This window comes from Palaemon carinicauda, chromosome 26 (genome assembly GCF_036898095.1).
Source record: "Palaemon carinicauda isolate YSFRI2023 chromosome 26, ASM3689809v2, whole genome shotgun sequence".
NCBI lineage: Eukaryota > Metazoa > Arthropoda > Malacostraca > Decapoda > Palaemonidae > Palaemon > Palaemon carinicauda.
The window spans coordinates 31,175,199-31,191,257 of NC_090750.1; the positions used below are offsets into that span (position 1 = coordinate 31,175,199).

At 40.0% G+C, this 16,059-nt stretch overlaps 1 protein-coding gene across 1 annotated transcript in view; it reads right to left on the minus strand.

The window, feature by feature from the left end:
* The window catches only part of LOC137619873 (DNA polymerase alpha catalytic subunit-like), a 316,081-nt gene that overhangs the window by 177,306 nt on the left and 122,716 nt on the right, over nt 1-16,059 (minus strand). The gene's annotated exons all lie outside the window — the stretch shown is intronic.

A 16,059-nucleotide genomic window follows, 5' to 3' on the forward strand; every position in this document is an offset into this window, starting at 1 on the left:
ATTATAGCCTATAATATTCACTATATTTTGATGTTTCAATGACAAAAATCAATCACTATAAAAGAAAGTAGCAGTAATTTTTCTCCAAAACATTCATGTTTTGAGAAATCAGGCTTATAAGTTTTTTCTTTTGTAGAGATTTGTTAAATATAGTTTAATATGCATAAGTATGATACAATATATCTTTTCAGCATTTCAGAATAGTAGGAATCTAGCCATAAACGTTTATGCGAGGTCTCAATGACACTGCTAGTTAGCAGGGGTAGCATGGGGTAAACAAGTTCACACACCCAGTGATATATATCACTTTTGATTGCAGGAAGGACTTCTTGGAGGACAGGTGATAGCGAGACAAGTATGAGTGAAGAGCTCAGGTTTGTATAGTTAGGAAAAATGCAAATGACAGTACTTCCAAATTTGTCATCTGTTCCCACACAAATACAAACACTTTACTCCTTACATTGGAGATTTACCCTTAGGTGAATAGAAGTCCAAACACCAACTGGCTAGGAAACATAACATGGGTATAGCTCAGAGCTCATTAGGGCATGAGGTAAGTACCCTGACACCTCAGTCTGATGAGCTTGAGAGTTAAGAGCATGGGCAATCATGGTGAATGAGTGAAAACAAGCACTGTGACTCGATCAGGTGAGAATAAAGAGTGAAACACTTTTTCATACTCAAATCTAGGCAATATACGACTCCCCATCGCTGGGAGATCGAGGACATAAAATATATAAAAGATTTCAGACCACACCAGGGATATGGTTCTTACCTGCAGTCAGAGGTAGACCAGCTTGCAGAGTCCTCCGGATGCTGTGCCCCAAGAAAGGGGAAGATGAAGAAAGGAAAGACCAGTCATTCTGTCGATTCATCACAGACTAACACCTGGTAACGTCTACCTTTGACCAAATGCTGCTCGTCCTGTAAGGAAGCTGAAGTAGCTTATAACACTTGTTGAACGGATACTAGAGGTACCAGAGAAACTGTATCTAAGTTTTTGTAAGTTACGCATTGCAGGCAGTGGGCAGTGAAGGTTGTCTGCCGTTGCTAGACCCGCACTTGTAGAATCTGTGCCATAGAGAAGCTTCTATTAAAAGCTAAGGACGTACTTACGTACCTAACATAATGAGATCTGGGTCTACAATCTGGTTGAGCCAGAATTCAGGGTACAGTCAATGACCTGCCATATCCCTGCACATATATTCTTCATGACTCTCTTCTTGACCCTGCCCTTGCTTACAGACAAATGTTTAAGGTGCGGGTGAACCAAAAAAAGTCATTACTTTGTTCGCTATACGAGGACTCAAAAACCACTCGGATCTAACTACCCGAGTCTTTCTGATCAGATTGTCAGCCAAAATATTCTTTTTGCTTGATATGAACCAGGCTGACAGGGAGATCGCATTGTCTTCGTTCCATCTCAGGATTTCTACAGCTAGTTGGCAAAGTTGCAGTGTAATAGTACCTCCTTGTTTGTTTAGTTACACTACTAAGGTAGTGTTGTTACTCATCAACACTACCGAGTGGCCTGAAAAGAGCTGTTGAAAGTGTTGAAGAGCAAGAAACATAGCAGTCAACTCCAAGAGGCTTAGCCTACATGACATAACCAATCTGATTGACCATAGTCCGGAGGCTGTATGATGTAGCAGGCGAGGCCTTCAACCTTCTTTTGATGCATCTATGAAGAACATAAAATCCTAGACTCCACAACTGAGTTGTTTCCTCTGCTTTGTCCCCACCAGAATGAACATTCCAGGAGTGTCCATACCCCAAGACCAAAAGGTCTTCAGTTGCCATTCGTGTGAGTGCACACAGAGGCAACTGTTAGGTACCAGACACTCTAGCGAAAACAAGTGACCTAAAAGATGAACTACCGGCGAGCCTCGCAGAATGAATGGTTGCACCACTTCTTTGAAATTTGCAATTCTGTCCTGGAATGGGAAGGCTTTTCCTTGTACAGTAACTATTTGCTTTGGGCTCTAGACTTAACTTTATCACAATCCCCAAATCATGTCATATCCAGAGAAAGGTCTCTACCAAGTCTACCAGAATCAACCAATCATCTAGATTACGGAGATGAATGTCTTTGGCATGAACCCAGGCTGAAACCAAACTGAACGCTTGAGGGGCTGTTGACAGACCGAAGCACAGCACCTTGAACTGGTATACCTTGTTGTGCATTATAAAGCAGAGTTATTTCCTTAAGGGGCCCGGCCAGAATGCCGATACATGGGGGTATAGGAAGAAAAACAAAAGCCTGAAGAATTTACAGGGCTTCATATGGCAATGGAAAATGCATATACAAAATATTTTGTCAAAATTCCTCTTACTTTCATAGTTACAGGGTATATAATTAGTAAAAGTAACTTGAACCAAAAACATTGTTCCCTACAAGAAAATGCAGTATTTCTTCTCTTATCGTAAATTTTGATAATTATTACATTTTAATGTAAAAGAAATTGTGAACAATGGCATCTGTATAGCTTCCATGAGTCACAAGACGATGATATAACACAGTAAATTACACCCTTCGCCCTTCAGTCTTCCCACAAACCTCATAGAGAGTTCATGTCTGAGTTTGACCTCTGACATTCACTCATTTTGTAAGTTTGTTTTTCTTGTTTTCAGCAAGAATTTTATCATTTCAAGGAGGAAAAGACAATTTCAACATATTGCTAATATAAGGAAGAAGAAAATTCTCTCTATTAAGAGTTCAGAAGAGGGAAATATCGGTAGTACAGAGAGAGAGTAGTGTGGATGGAGGAGCGACGGCCTAGCCAGACATGTGCCAAAGGAGGCAAGATATTGAGCAAAAGGATCTTCATTATGATTAAATTATAATAAATAACTAAGGTTTTGTTCATCAATATCCAAAAAAAGAACATAAAATTCATAATAATCAGGATTTATTAATAATGTCTTTGGAAAATACAAAGAAAAACTTTGAATGACGGCTGACATTCACTCATTTTAATGTTTGTTTTTCTTGTTTTCAGCAAGAACTTTATCGTTTCAGAGAGGAAAAGACAATTTCAACATCTTGCTAACATGTGGAAGAAAATTTGCTCTATGAAAGAGAGAGAGAGAGAGAGAGAGAGAGAGAGAGAGAGAGAGAGAGAGAGAGAGAGAGAGAGAGAGAGAGAGAGAGAGAGAGAGAGTGTGCAAGAGCAGCCGCCTTGCCTCACAGGAGCCAAAAGAGGCAAGATATTGTGAAAAAAGATCTTCATTTATGATTAAATTATGATAAATGACTGTTTTTTTATCAATACCCGAAAAAGAAAATAAAATTCATAATAATCAGGATTTATTAATATTGTCTTATTAAAAATACAAAGAAAAACTTTGAACGACCATATCTCAAAATTATACTTATTGACCTTCAAATTCTATCTTCTCCCTTAGTTTTAAAGATATAGCATTGAAAATTGGTATATAACTTACTAAGACATCAAAAAAACAAAAAAAAATTAAGCCCTTTTTTTTAATTTTTTCTTTTTATATTTCACTTCTTAATCTTTTTCCCCACAACTTTTATAGCATTGAAATTTGGTATATAACTTACTAAGACATGTAACAAAAAAATAAGCCCTTTTTTCCAATTTTTTTTTCTTTCATATCTTATTTCTTAATTTTTTTCCCCAAATTTTAGAGTTTTTCTTACCATAATGAAAAAATTCATATCTGGCCAAAAAAAAAAAAAAAAACTTTTAGGAAAAACCTCCTCATTTTATTGGAGGTCTACATCAAGTCTGTAAAGGGTAGTAATCCCAGGTCTTAATACTAATTATCAAGGGAGAAGATAGAATTTGAAAAACACTAATTTTCAGGATAATTCTCCCCGGCGTTGCAAAACCAAAGTCACTTTATTAAGTGGTATGATTGTCATAGTCCTGTCCTTGAAAAACGGCATTAGCAGGCCGGCCCCATTATAGAAGGTTGGACGGGGATCTGGAAATACCCAGCCTTTAGATCTAACATGATCATGAAGTCTTTTGGTCTTAGTGCCTGTCTGACTTTGGCTTCAGTCTCCAATTTGAATGGAATCTGAAAAAACTCATTCAGAGCAAAGAGGTCGATTACTGGTCTCCAGCCTCCAGACGCCTCCTCTAAAAGTGTCTACCGTAAAAGCCTGGAGGAACGTGTCCAGGACCTCTTAAAAAGCACCATTCTCTAACAATGTCAGGACTACTCCCCATTACCAGAGCAGAGGACACTGACTATCCAGGGTATGGCCCCATGACACTGTCATCACTACCACCTGAGCTTCAGACATACCCCCATCAGTGGTACTGCAGGGAGATTCCCTTTCCTAGTGGGTTATTAACCACGTTTACCAGATTTACGACCTAGTCATCTAGCCCTGAAAAAGTGGCCTTTGGGTGTTGCCATTCTTGGTGTTAAAATGCCTTTGAAGGTTACCCTCCTTGGTGTTACACTGCCTTGGACCATCCTTAAAGGCCTTATGTTCTTGTCTTGCAACTAGAGAAGCCTTTGGAAAAGCAGATGCCAAAAAGGTAGACCAGGATGTAACAGCTCGGTGAAAGTTTTGGCTCACCGTTCTCAATTTCTCAGTCACTACCTCAACATCCTAGAAAGGATACGAGGATAAGGATTTAATTGATTTGTTCCGGAAATGAAGGATCTCTCTCCTTAGCACCTACTTTTGGAACTTGAAGATGACGGCATCGCATCTCTTCATGAATCATATGGTCCATCAGTTTGCCAAATTATGAGTCAAGAACCCTTTATCACCCTTTCCCCAGTAACAAATATTTTTCTAAGATCTTCAGTTTCTTAGGGTCCGAGAAGTCTTCGTTGGTGGCTAAAAAGACCACCGTTCCCGATCAGTGGTCCATCCAAGAATCCTAAAGACTAGCCTTCACCATCATCTCCATGCTTGGCTTATTGAGAGGCCAATTTCTGCGAGCTAACCTTGTGCCTGAGCTAAGTCTAAGGGCAAAGAAGGGAAGTCGTTTAAGACATTATTTGACTTTATCTACCTCAAGAAAGGCGGAAGAGGAAGATTCGTAAAACTACAAGCCTCATGTCCTTTCTCGCAGAAATCTGCAAGACTGTAATTCAACCTTTGCAATCTAGAGAAAATTTAATTTGCACTTTGTTCAAACTAACATAAGACTATGGAAAATGTACTTATAGCTGTAAAATCAATTGCAAATAAAAAATCATGAGATAAAAGAAAAAATATGTTACAACCTGTTATTTATTAACCAAAATTAAAGAAAAATATATCGCTACAGTAATGCGCTTGATAATAGTAGCAGCATTGCGTGTTCATACAGTACACGCAATAAAGGGTTCATTGTGTTTTTCAACTTGAAAATGTACTTATTGAAACAAAATTAATAGAAAATAAATAAGCATGATATTAAAATGAAAAAAATATTTTAGCATCTGTTATTTATATACTGAAATGAAAGAAGAAAAAAAAATATTTTGTATGTACAGTATATAAAAATTTCTCAAAAACTTAGTATGTAACTGCACAATAGAAAACCTCGCAAATCTGTGATTTCGTGAATGTTGATTCATGAATACCTGGGGGGGGGGAGATAACTGTTTGTATGTACACTACATACGCACACACAAATCTATCTATCAATAGATATATATATATATATATATATATATATATATATATATATATATATATATATATATATATATATATATATATATATATATATATATATATATATATACATACATACATATATATATATATATATATATATATATATATATATATATATGTATATATATATATATATACATACATACATACATACATACATACATACATACATACATACATACATACATACATACATACATACATATATATATATATATATATATATATATATATATATATATATATATATATATATATATATATATATATAAGAGGAACCTCTACATACGAACGTATCTACATCCGAATTTTCCAACATCCGAAGTAAAATTTGAGCAAATTTTTGACTCTACAGTACACCCGAATTTTATTTCGACACACGAAGTAAGCAATTTTCGTCGTACTGGTTGTATCCGAATTTTTCGACACGCGAAGTACAATTCGAACACGTTCCTACTCTACACCTGAATTTTTTTTCGACACCCGAATAAACAATACCCGTACGCGTAGTTGGTACTCATAGTGCCGGATGTGTTTTTTATTTCCGCCGATAGAAGGCAGCACTTCGACCTCGGAGGGACCCTCAATTAGCGTGGCTTGGGTCAGTCCTCTGTTCTCGTCGGCTTCGTGCGGTTGTGCCCTGTGCGTTCTGCTATTACTGTACTGTTTTAATCGTGATTTTTTACGTGCATCCTTTTACAGTAATTTACGTAAAGTATGGGTCCTAAAAGGCTTAGTTTTGCAAGTGGTAGTGGTGAGAAAAGGAAGAAGGAAATGCTTTCTTTAGACGTAAAGCAAGAAATTACTGAAAAACATGAGCGTGGCGTCCGCGTGAGTGAACTTGCTAAAGAATATGGCCGTAATATGTCGACGATCTCGACAATCCTGAAACAGATGGAGGCCATTAAAGCAGTGAAACCTTCTAAGGGGATCACCATCATTTCAAAACGCCGAAGCCCTATCATAGAAGAGATGGAACGACTTCTGCTAATCTGGATCAAGGACAGAGAGATTGTTGGCAACACCATCACCGAAACCATCATCTGCGAGAAGGCGCACGCCGTCTTCACGGACTTGAAGGAGGAGAGCTCTGGGGGTGATGCTGGGGAGAGTTCAATCGAACCTTCCTCAGACGATTTCAAGGCATCTCGTGGCTGGTTCGAGAAATTTAAGAAACGGTCCGGGATTCATTCAGTTGTTCACCACGGAGAGGCTGCTAGTGCGGACACAAAGGCTGCAGCTGACTTTGTCAAGAACTTTGAAAGGATCGTGCTGGAAGAAGGCTACGTAGAGCAGCAAGTGTTTAATTGTGATGAAACCGGGCTGTTTTGGAAGAAGATGCCCAGTCGAACCTACATCACCGCCGAAGAGAAGAAATTGCCTAGGCCTAAGCCAATGAAGGATCAGTTGACTCTTGCCCTATGTGCCAATGCTAGCAGGGACTTCAAAGTCAAGCCCTTACTGGTTTACCATTCTAAGAACCATAGGGATTTTAAGGCACACAACGTGGATAAGGACCAGCTTCATGTTTTCTGGCGATCCAACTCGAAGGCCTGGGTCACTAGGCAGTTCTTTGTGCAATGGGTTAATCAAGTTTTCGGCCCTTCTGTGAAGAAGTATCTTCATGAGCAGAAATTGCCTTTAAAGTGCCTGCTATGCCTTGACAATGCACCCGCTCACCCCCCCCCCCCCACCCGGACTTGAAGATGATATCTTCGATGAATTCAAGTTCATAAAGGTGCTGTATCTTCCACCGAATACTACCTCTATCCTCCAGCCCAAGGACCAGCAAGTCATCTCGAATTTCAAGAAGCTCTACACTAAGCACCTATTCAAGCAGTGCTTTAATTTCACCCAAAGCACAAACTTAACTTTGCGTGAATTTTGGAAAAGCCACTTCAACATCGTGCACAGCTTGAAGAACATAGATCAGGCTTGGGTGGGATTAACTCGACGAACCCTCAATTCTGCCTGGAAGAAGCTGTGGCCTGATGCAGTTTCTCCCCGAGATTTCGAGGGTTTTGACCCCAAACCTGATCCCGTGATGGGTGCAGCGGAAGACGTAGAGGAAATCGTCTCCCTTGGCAAGTCCATGGGTCTGGAGGTATACGCAGATGACATCACGGAACTCGTCGCCGAACATCACGACGAACTTACCACAGAGGAGCTCAAGGAATTCCATGCTATGTCTGAGCACATGAGTGATGACGAGGAAGGGATCGAGGAGGTAGAACATGTGTTAGGTTCGGCGCAAATAAAAGAGGTTAGGAAAATATCAAGACGTGGTCGACTTCATCGACAAATACCACCCAAAAAAAATTGCAGGTTTGTCGTGTAGTTGCGCAGTTCGATGATGTTTGCCTAACTCACTTTCGAAACATTCTGAAAAGCCATACCAAGCAACTATCTATCGATAGCTTCTTTAAAAAAACTACGAAGCGAACTCGTGATGAAGAGGATGGAAGTGGTTCAAAGAAAATGGCAAAGAGTGAAGCGAAAGAAATTCAATCAATTTTAAGTGTAGAGAGTGAAAGTGATTAAAATTAATCATCAAAAAGAAAAAGAGAAAATGTAAAAAAAAAATATAAAATATAAAATATAAAAAATAAATGAGCTAAGTTATGTTAAAGTTCACTTAGTGTAAGTTAGAATAAGTTACGGTAGTGTACGTTTATCGTAGTTAGCCTCTCTACCTCCTCGCTGCCTGTCCGTCTCCTCTCAGCGTAGCAAGACCAACAACACCTGCGCTGGACTTTCTAAGGTAAGTTATCTGTTATTTTTCACAAGTTAGCAAGAAGAGCTTTTAGCACTTGTTTGAGAATTTATAATGTTACTCCTTTATGTAATGTGTTTGTTGTAGCTCAAGTCCAACTGATTACCGCCTAATTTCCATAACTCCCATATTATCTTAAGTTTTTGACTGTCTTCTGGCAAAATGTCTTAATAGGTTTGCTGAAGGTAATCATCCATTCCCGTGTTTGCAATTTGGTTTTCATACAGGCCTTGGAGTATGTGATGCCCTTCTTACAATCTCCAATGCTGTACAGAAATCCCTTGGTTGTCATCAGAAGTTCATATGATTGGCCTTGATTTCAAGGCTGCTTTTGACAGTGTTAATCATGAGGCCCTTGTTTTCTAACTGAAACAGTTGGGAGTGGGTGGGTCGTTTCATAGTTATTATTGATTTTTTAAGTAATAGATCACAAAGGGTAGTTGTTGATGGGCACCATAGTAAGTATATATAAGAATGTGATATCTGGTGTTCCCAGGGTAGTGTTCTTGGCCCTTTACTTTTCCTACTATATACACATGACATGTGGTTTGATCAAAACAAGCTGATTGCATATGCAGATGATGCTACTTCTTTGTATCAATTCCATCCCCTGAATGTAAATCTCGGGTTGCTGAATCCCTTAATAGAGATCTAGCTAAAATTAGTGCATGGTGCAAATTAAGGGGTATGAAGTTGAATCCTAACAAAACTCAAAGTATGATTGTAAGTAGGTCAAGGACAGGGGCTCCTCAACATGCAGATCTTAGTACAGTATTAACAATGTTTCTTTAACTTTGTATGACTTATAAATTTTAGGTGTGATTCTCGTCAACAAATTTACTTTAAAGAAATAAATTAGGTCTGTCTTCTTCCATTGCACAAAAAATTGGCTTATAGAAAAAGTCTTTCGAGATTTTCGGTGATAAATCTATTCTGAAAAAGTGTTTTAATTCTTTCATTCTACCTTGTTTTGAGTACTGTTATCCTATCTGGTCTTCAGCTCCTGATTCTCATCTTAATTTGTTGGATAGAAACTTACGGTCTATTAAATTTCTTATTCCTGATCTAGATATCAATCTTTGGCACCGTTGTTCAATTAGTTTATTATGCATGGTGGATAAGATTTTTCATAATTCTGACCATCCTTCACATTCAGATCTTCCTGGACAATTCCATCCTGGTCGTAATACTAGACAGGCAGTTAATTCTAATAGCCAGGCCTTCTACATCATCAGGCTCAATACTACACAGTATTCTAGAAGTTTTATTCCAGCTGTGACCATGTTGTGGAATGATCTTCCTAATCAGGTAGTTGAATCAGTAGAACTTCAAAAGTTCAAAGTTGCAGCAAATGTTTTAATGTTGAACAGGCTGACATAAGTCTTTTTATAGTTTATATATGACATATCAGTTTCAACGTTGTTACTGTTTTTTAGAATGATTTATTGTTAATTGGTTCTCATCATTCATTTACTTCCTTATTTCATTTCCTTACTGGGCTATTTTTCCCTGTTGGAGCCCTTGGTCTTATAGTAGCTTGCTTTTCAAACCAAGGGTTGTACCTTGGCTAGTAATTATAATAAAAATAATAATAATAAACAAGTATACATGGGTAAGAGTGACAAATGGAAGAGTGGTATAGAAAGGGCGTTAATGGATTATGTGTTGATAACTAAAAGAATGCTTGGAAGATTGAAAGATGTGCACGTGTTTAGGGGTATGGCTAACGGTATGTCTGATCCTTTTTTGGTGGAAGGAAAATTAGTTGTAGCAAAAGAGTGGGGGAATAGAGTAGATATATGTAAAAGGGAGCTAGTAGGGTTGAAGAGCTAATGAAACCGGGGGTAAAAAGTAAATATAAAGAAAAGTTGAAAATGGCATATGACGAAGTGAAAGGAAAAGAAACTGGTAATTTAGAGGAGTGGAAGTTAGTAAAAGAAAATTTTGTTGGGATTGCAAGTGATGCGTCTGGCAAGAAGTTTGTTGGAGGCAGCATGAGGAAGGGCAGTGAACGGTAGAATAAAGGAGTGAAAATAAAAGTGGAAGAGAAAAAGAGGGCTTTTGAAGAATGGCTGCAGAGTAATAGTGTAGAGAAGTATAAAAGATATAGAACGAAAAATGTGGAAGTAAAGTGCAAGGTAAGTGAGGCAAAGAGGGCAGCTGACCTGAGGTGGGGTCAGGGATTGGGTCATTCATATGAAGAGAATAAGAAGTTTTGGAAAGAAGTGAAGAGAGTAAGGAAGGCCGGCACAAGAATTGAAGAGACAGCGAAAGATGGAAATGGAAGATTGTTAAAAGGAGAGGAGGCAAGGAAAAGATGGGTGGAATATTTTGAGTTTACTGAATGTTGAGGATAATAGGGAGGCAGATATAATTGCTGATGCAGGTGTTTAGGTGCCGGTGATGAAGATGAGAATGAGAGAGAGATTACAAGAAAGGAAGTGGGGAGAGCACTAGATGAAACGAGAGTAGGAAAAACATCTGGTATGGATGGTGTGAGAGCTGAGATGTTGAAGGAAGGGATTTGACTACTTGAATGGTTGGTGAGATTGTTTAATATGTGTTTTGTGTTATCAATGGTACCAGTAGATTGGGTTTGCGCGTGTATTGTACCACTATATAAGGGTAAGGGAGATGTGCATGAGTGTTGTAATTCAAGGGGTATTAGTTTGTTGAGTGTAGTCTGAAAAGTGCATGGTAGAGTACTCATTAATAGGAGTAAGGATAAAACAGAGAATACTGGTTGCAGACGCAGAAGAGAAGCTTGGGCGATTACTGACAGAATTTGGAAGGGTGTGTGAGAAAAGGAAGTTGAGAGTTAATGTGGGTAAGAGTAAGGTTATGAGATGTACGAGAAGGGAAGGTGGTGCGAGGTTGAATGTCATGCTGAATGGAGAGTTACTTGAGGAGGTGGATCAGTTTAAATACTTGGGGTCTGTTGTTGCAGCAAATGGTGGAGTGGAAGCAGATGTACGCCAGGGAGTGAATGAAGGATGTAAAGTGTTGGGGGCAGTTAAGGGAGAAGTAAAAAATAGATGGTTGGGCATGAATGTAAAGAGAGTTCTGTATGAGAAAGTGATTGTACCAACTGTGATGTATGGATCGGAGTTGTGGGGAATGAAAGTGACGGAAAGACAGAAATTGAATGTTTTGAGATGAAATGTCTGAGGAGTATGGCTGGTGTATCTTGATTAGATAGGGTTAGGAACAAAGTAATGAGGGCGAGAATGGGTGTAAGAAATGAGTTAGCAGCTAGAGTGGATATGAATGTGTTGAGGTGGTTTGGCCATGTTGAGAGAATGGAAAATGGCGGTCTGCTAAAGAAGGTGATGAATGCAAGAGTTTATGGGAGAAGTACAAGAGAAAGGCCAAGGTTTGGGTGGATGGATGGAGTGAAGGAAGCTCTGGGAGATAGGAGGATAGTGAGAGAGGCAAGAGAGCGTGCTAGAAATAGGAATGAATGGCAAGCGATTGTGACGCAGTTCTGGTAGGCCCTGCTGCTTCCTCCAATGCCTTGGATGACCGCGGAGGTAGCAGCAGTAGGGGATTAAGTGTTATGAAGCTTCATCTGTGGTGGATAATGTGGGAGGGTGGGCTGTGGCACCCCTAGCAGTACCAGCCGAACTCGGTCGAGTCCCTTGTCAGGCTGGGAGGAACGTAGAGAGGAGAGGTCCCCTTTTCAGTTTCATTTGTTTGATGTCGGCTACCCCCAAAAATTGGGGGAAGTGCCTTGGTATACATACATACATACACACACACACATGGGTGATATTTACATTATATATATATATATATATATATATATATATATATATATATATATATATATATATATATATATATATATATATATATATATATATATATATATATATATATATATTAGACAGTAATTACGCATCTATGGATATGGTCCATAAAATGGATTTTGAGCAAAGCGAGAAAAATCTATTTTTGGGTGAAAATGCCATGTCTTCCTGATGGAAGGTTCCTTTAGGTAGCTTTCTAAGGGATATTTGCTACAGTGATACTCCCAGAGAGATAAAAACGAAGGTCTCCAAGATTCTAACTCCTGGCGCGAGTATCCTGGCGCAAGGGATCAGGGGATGTATTTTCTAGATATGACACATATAGAAATCTTCACCCCGAATGAATTCAATTCTTTGATATATGGGGGAAGAGTGGCGAAAGAAAGGGGGTGGCGTTCTAGGTACCCGGTGGACCTCCTATCCGTACTACTACCGGCCCCCATTCCTTTACTTGTCTTCAAGCAGGAATAGCTGCAGATAGAGTAGTTTCAGGTGAGGTCAGCAAAAGGGTGGGTCTATCAGGACGACATGGCATTCTCACCGAAAGAGATTTTTCACTTTGCTCAAAATCTGTTTTTTGGGCTCGGCCATGTCGTCCTGATGGAAGTATACAAGAGAAATTACTTGAAAGTACTATATCTGTGAGTTTGTGTGAGTGCTTTCTACCTTGAATGGATTCCTTATCTGGTCTCCTAGACTTATATATGAAATTCCAGTTAACTGTCATTTCCACTAAGCTTTTTTCTGTAGGAAAAAAAGGGAAACTTTTTAGAGGTTACCTTTAATTACCTTGGAAATCTGTACTGGTTCAAGTTTTTTCTATCTATAAGGATAAAATAACTCTGGCATGATTTGATTAAAAGCAACTGAGGAGTAAAATACAAGACGCGGGTACGTTTTTAATCTTTATTTTGCAAATAAATTATTAAATCTGGTTGCAACAAAGTAAGAATCTGATCCAGCATTAATTCAAATCTGTCAAACTTGCTCAGATTTTGGACATGCGTAAACACCGTGATGCAAACACTGGTGTTATTGGTCAGATTATGCACCTATATAGAACAGTCAGTTAATCACCGTAATGATTTGCACTAGAAGGTACGAATACCTATTCACCTGATACACTGTTGAGTCCCAAAACAGTCCACTGTTCATCGCAGCACTAAACGACGGGTTTTATGACACTACCCACCGCGACAACAAAGTGTTTTACTTCATGTACTTGCTTCGCATAGTGTTTATATAAGACCCTGGATGATTTCCACCCCATATATGAGCGGAGCCTCTCAAAGTCCATGTGTTGAAAGAAATTCAACGAAGAAGCAACTTTCCTTGGATCGTGACCTGCGGGTGTGCTGTCAGGATCTGCTCTGCGAATAAAGTAGGTGAGCTTCGCTCACAGTTGTCTTAGGGATAGGTTTGATCCTGAAGTTTTGCCTCTGAAGAGCTGTCCTCCCTTGAAGTCTGAGGTTCTTCGAAGATAGACCTTAAGACACTGCTCGGCATAGAGAGACATCTTCCTTCAGTGGGCAGATTCTCCAAGGACCCCATCTCTTAGTGGGTAGCTCTTTCTTTGTAAGAATGGCAGGATCAGGAAAAAGATTCAATTCTCCTGTGTCTAGGAAATGAATATGGCCTTTGTTTCTGGATAATGCCACTATTTCACTAACTATAGCCCCTGAGGCTATTGCAAACAGAAAGATGACTTTCTGTGTTTGATCCTTTAGAGTACAATCTTCATTGTTTAGGTTTGAAGCATAGTGCAAGACTTTGTCCAAAGAACACGTTATGGGCTTTGGAGGGGTTGCCGGCTTGAGTCTAGCACATGCTTTTGGGATCTTATTGAAGATTTCACTAGTGAGGTCCACCTCAAAAGCGTACAGAAGTGGTCTAGTCAGGGCCGACTTACATGCGGTAATCGTGGTGGAAGCCAGGCCTTGTTCGTGTAGGTGTATGAAGAAAGCGAGACAGAAATCTATCGATATTTCTGTTGGTTTCCTTGTTTTCACAAAGGACACCTATTTCTTCCAAGATGATTCATATTGTCTCCTAGTCGAACTTGACTTATACTCTTCAATAAAGTCAACTTTATCTTTTGAGATTCCAAACTTCTTGTTCGCTGCTAGGACGAGAAAGTCATGAGATGAAGGTTGTTGGTTCTCGAGAATAAAGCGTAGACAGTCGACTTCTGGACCAGTTGGGATAAAACTGGATTTGGCAGAGGAAACAGCTTCAGTTTCAATTCTAGAACTAGAGGGAACCAATTGCTTTTGGGCCATTTGGGGGCCACTGCTGCTGCTGTCCCTCTGAAGGGCCTTAGCTTATCGAGGACTCTTAGCAGGAGATAGGTTGGTGGAAACAGGTAAATGCGATTCCACTTGTTCCGATCGAGGGACATGGCGTCTATCGCTTCTGCTTGAGGGTTCGTATAAGGGGCTATGTAACGAGGTAGTTTCTTGTTGTCTCGTTGCGAAGAGGTCAATTTGCAGTTCTGGGACTTTTTCTGAGACAAAGGAGAATGAGTCTGCGTCTAGGGACCATTCTGTTTCTATTGGCTTTCGCCTGGATAGAGCATTCGCCGTCACGTTGCGGAACCCTTGTAGGTGAACTGCTGATAAGTGCCATCCCTTGTTCCTTGCCAGGTAGATGGCTAATATCACATGGTTGATGTGAGGTGATCTCGAGCCTTGTCGATTTAGATATTTTACTATCACTTCGTTCTCCAAGACCAATCTGATGTGGATTGCTCTGCGAGGGGATAGTTTCTTCAACGTCAGGAAATCTGTCAAAGCTTCCAAGATGTTGATGTGAAAGGTTTTGAACTGGTGCGACCAATTCCCCTGCACTTTTCTCTCGTGAGAATGGCCTCCCCATCCTTCTAAGGAGGCGTCCGTGTGCATCACCACTGATGGTTGTGGTGGCTGCAGGGGAATTGTTCATGCTAGGCTCTTGGCTGTTGACCACGGCCTTAACAGCATGCACAATCGGGCCGGGGTCAAACTTAGTTGATCTCTTCGAGCGTTTGATGCGTATCTTCTCGAGACTCCTGACGCATCTTTCAGACCTGCTTTTAGCACCGGTTCTGTCACTGCTGCAAACTGGAGAGAGCCCAATACTCTTTCCTGTTGGCGTCTTGAAATCCTCGTGACAGATTAGTCTCTTGACAGCTCCCGCTATCTCTCTCCTTTTCTTGGATGGAATGGAGAGGTAGTGTGACTTTAAGTTCCATTGGATTCCTAACCATTGGAACTTTTGAGCTGGAGAAAGGCGAGACTTCTTGAGATTAATCTTGAAGCCCAGGTGTTCCAGGAACTGGATCACCTTTTTGGCTGCTTGCAGACAAGTAGTCTTGGATGCTACCCATACCAGTCAATCGTCTAGATATGCTACCACTTGAACTCCTTCGGAACGTAGCTGCTGGACAATTGTGTCTGCTAGTTTCGTGAATATCCTTGGGGCTGCGTTCAGTCTGAAGGGCATTGCTCTGAAGACGAATTTCTTCTTCTGTAGCTTGAATCCTAGGTAGGAGGAGAAGAGGCTGCTAACTGACAGATGCCACTAGGCATCTGCCAGGTCTATTGAGACTGTACGCCCCTTTGGGTAGAAGGGGCCTTATGTGTTGCAAAGTAAGCATTCTGAACTTGTTCTTGATGAACTTGTTGAGTGGAGACAAGTCTAGAATGACTCGGAGTTTGTCAGAGTCTTTCTTGGGAACACAAAACAGCCTTCCCTGGAATTTGATGGACTTCGCTTTCCTTATTACCTTCTTGTTCAAGAGTTCTGAGGGGTGGAGTGTTGGAAGAATTCTGGAAAACGGGGTG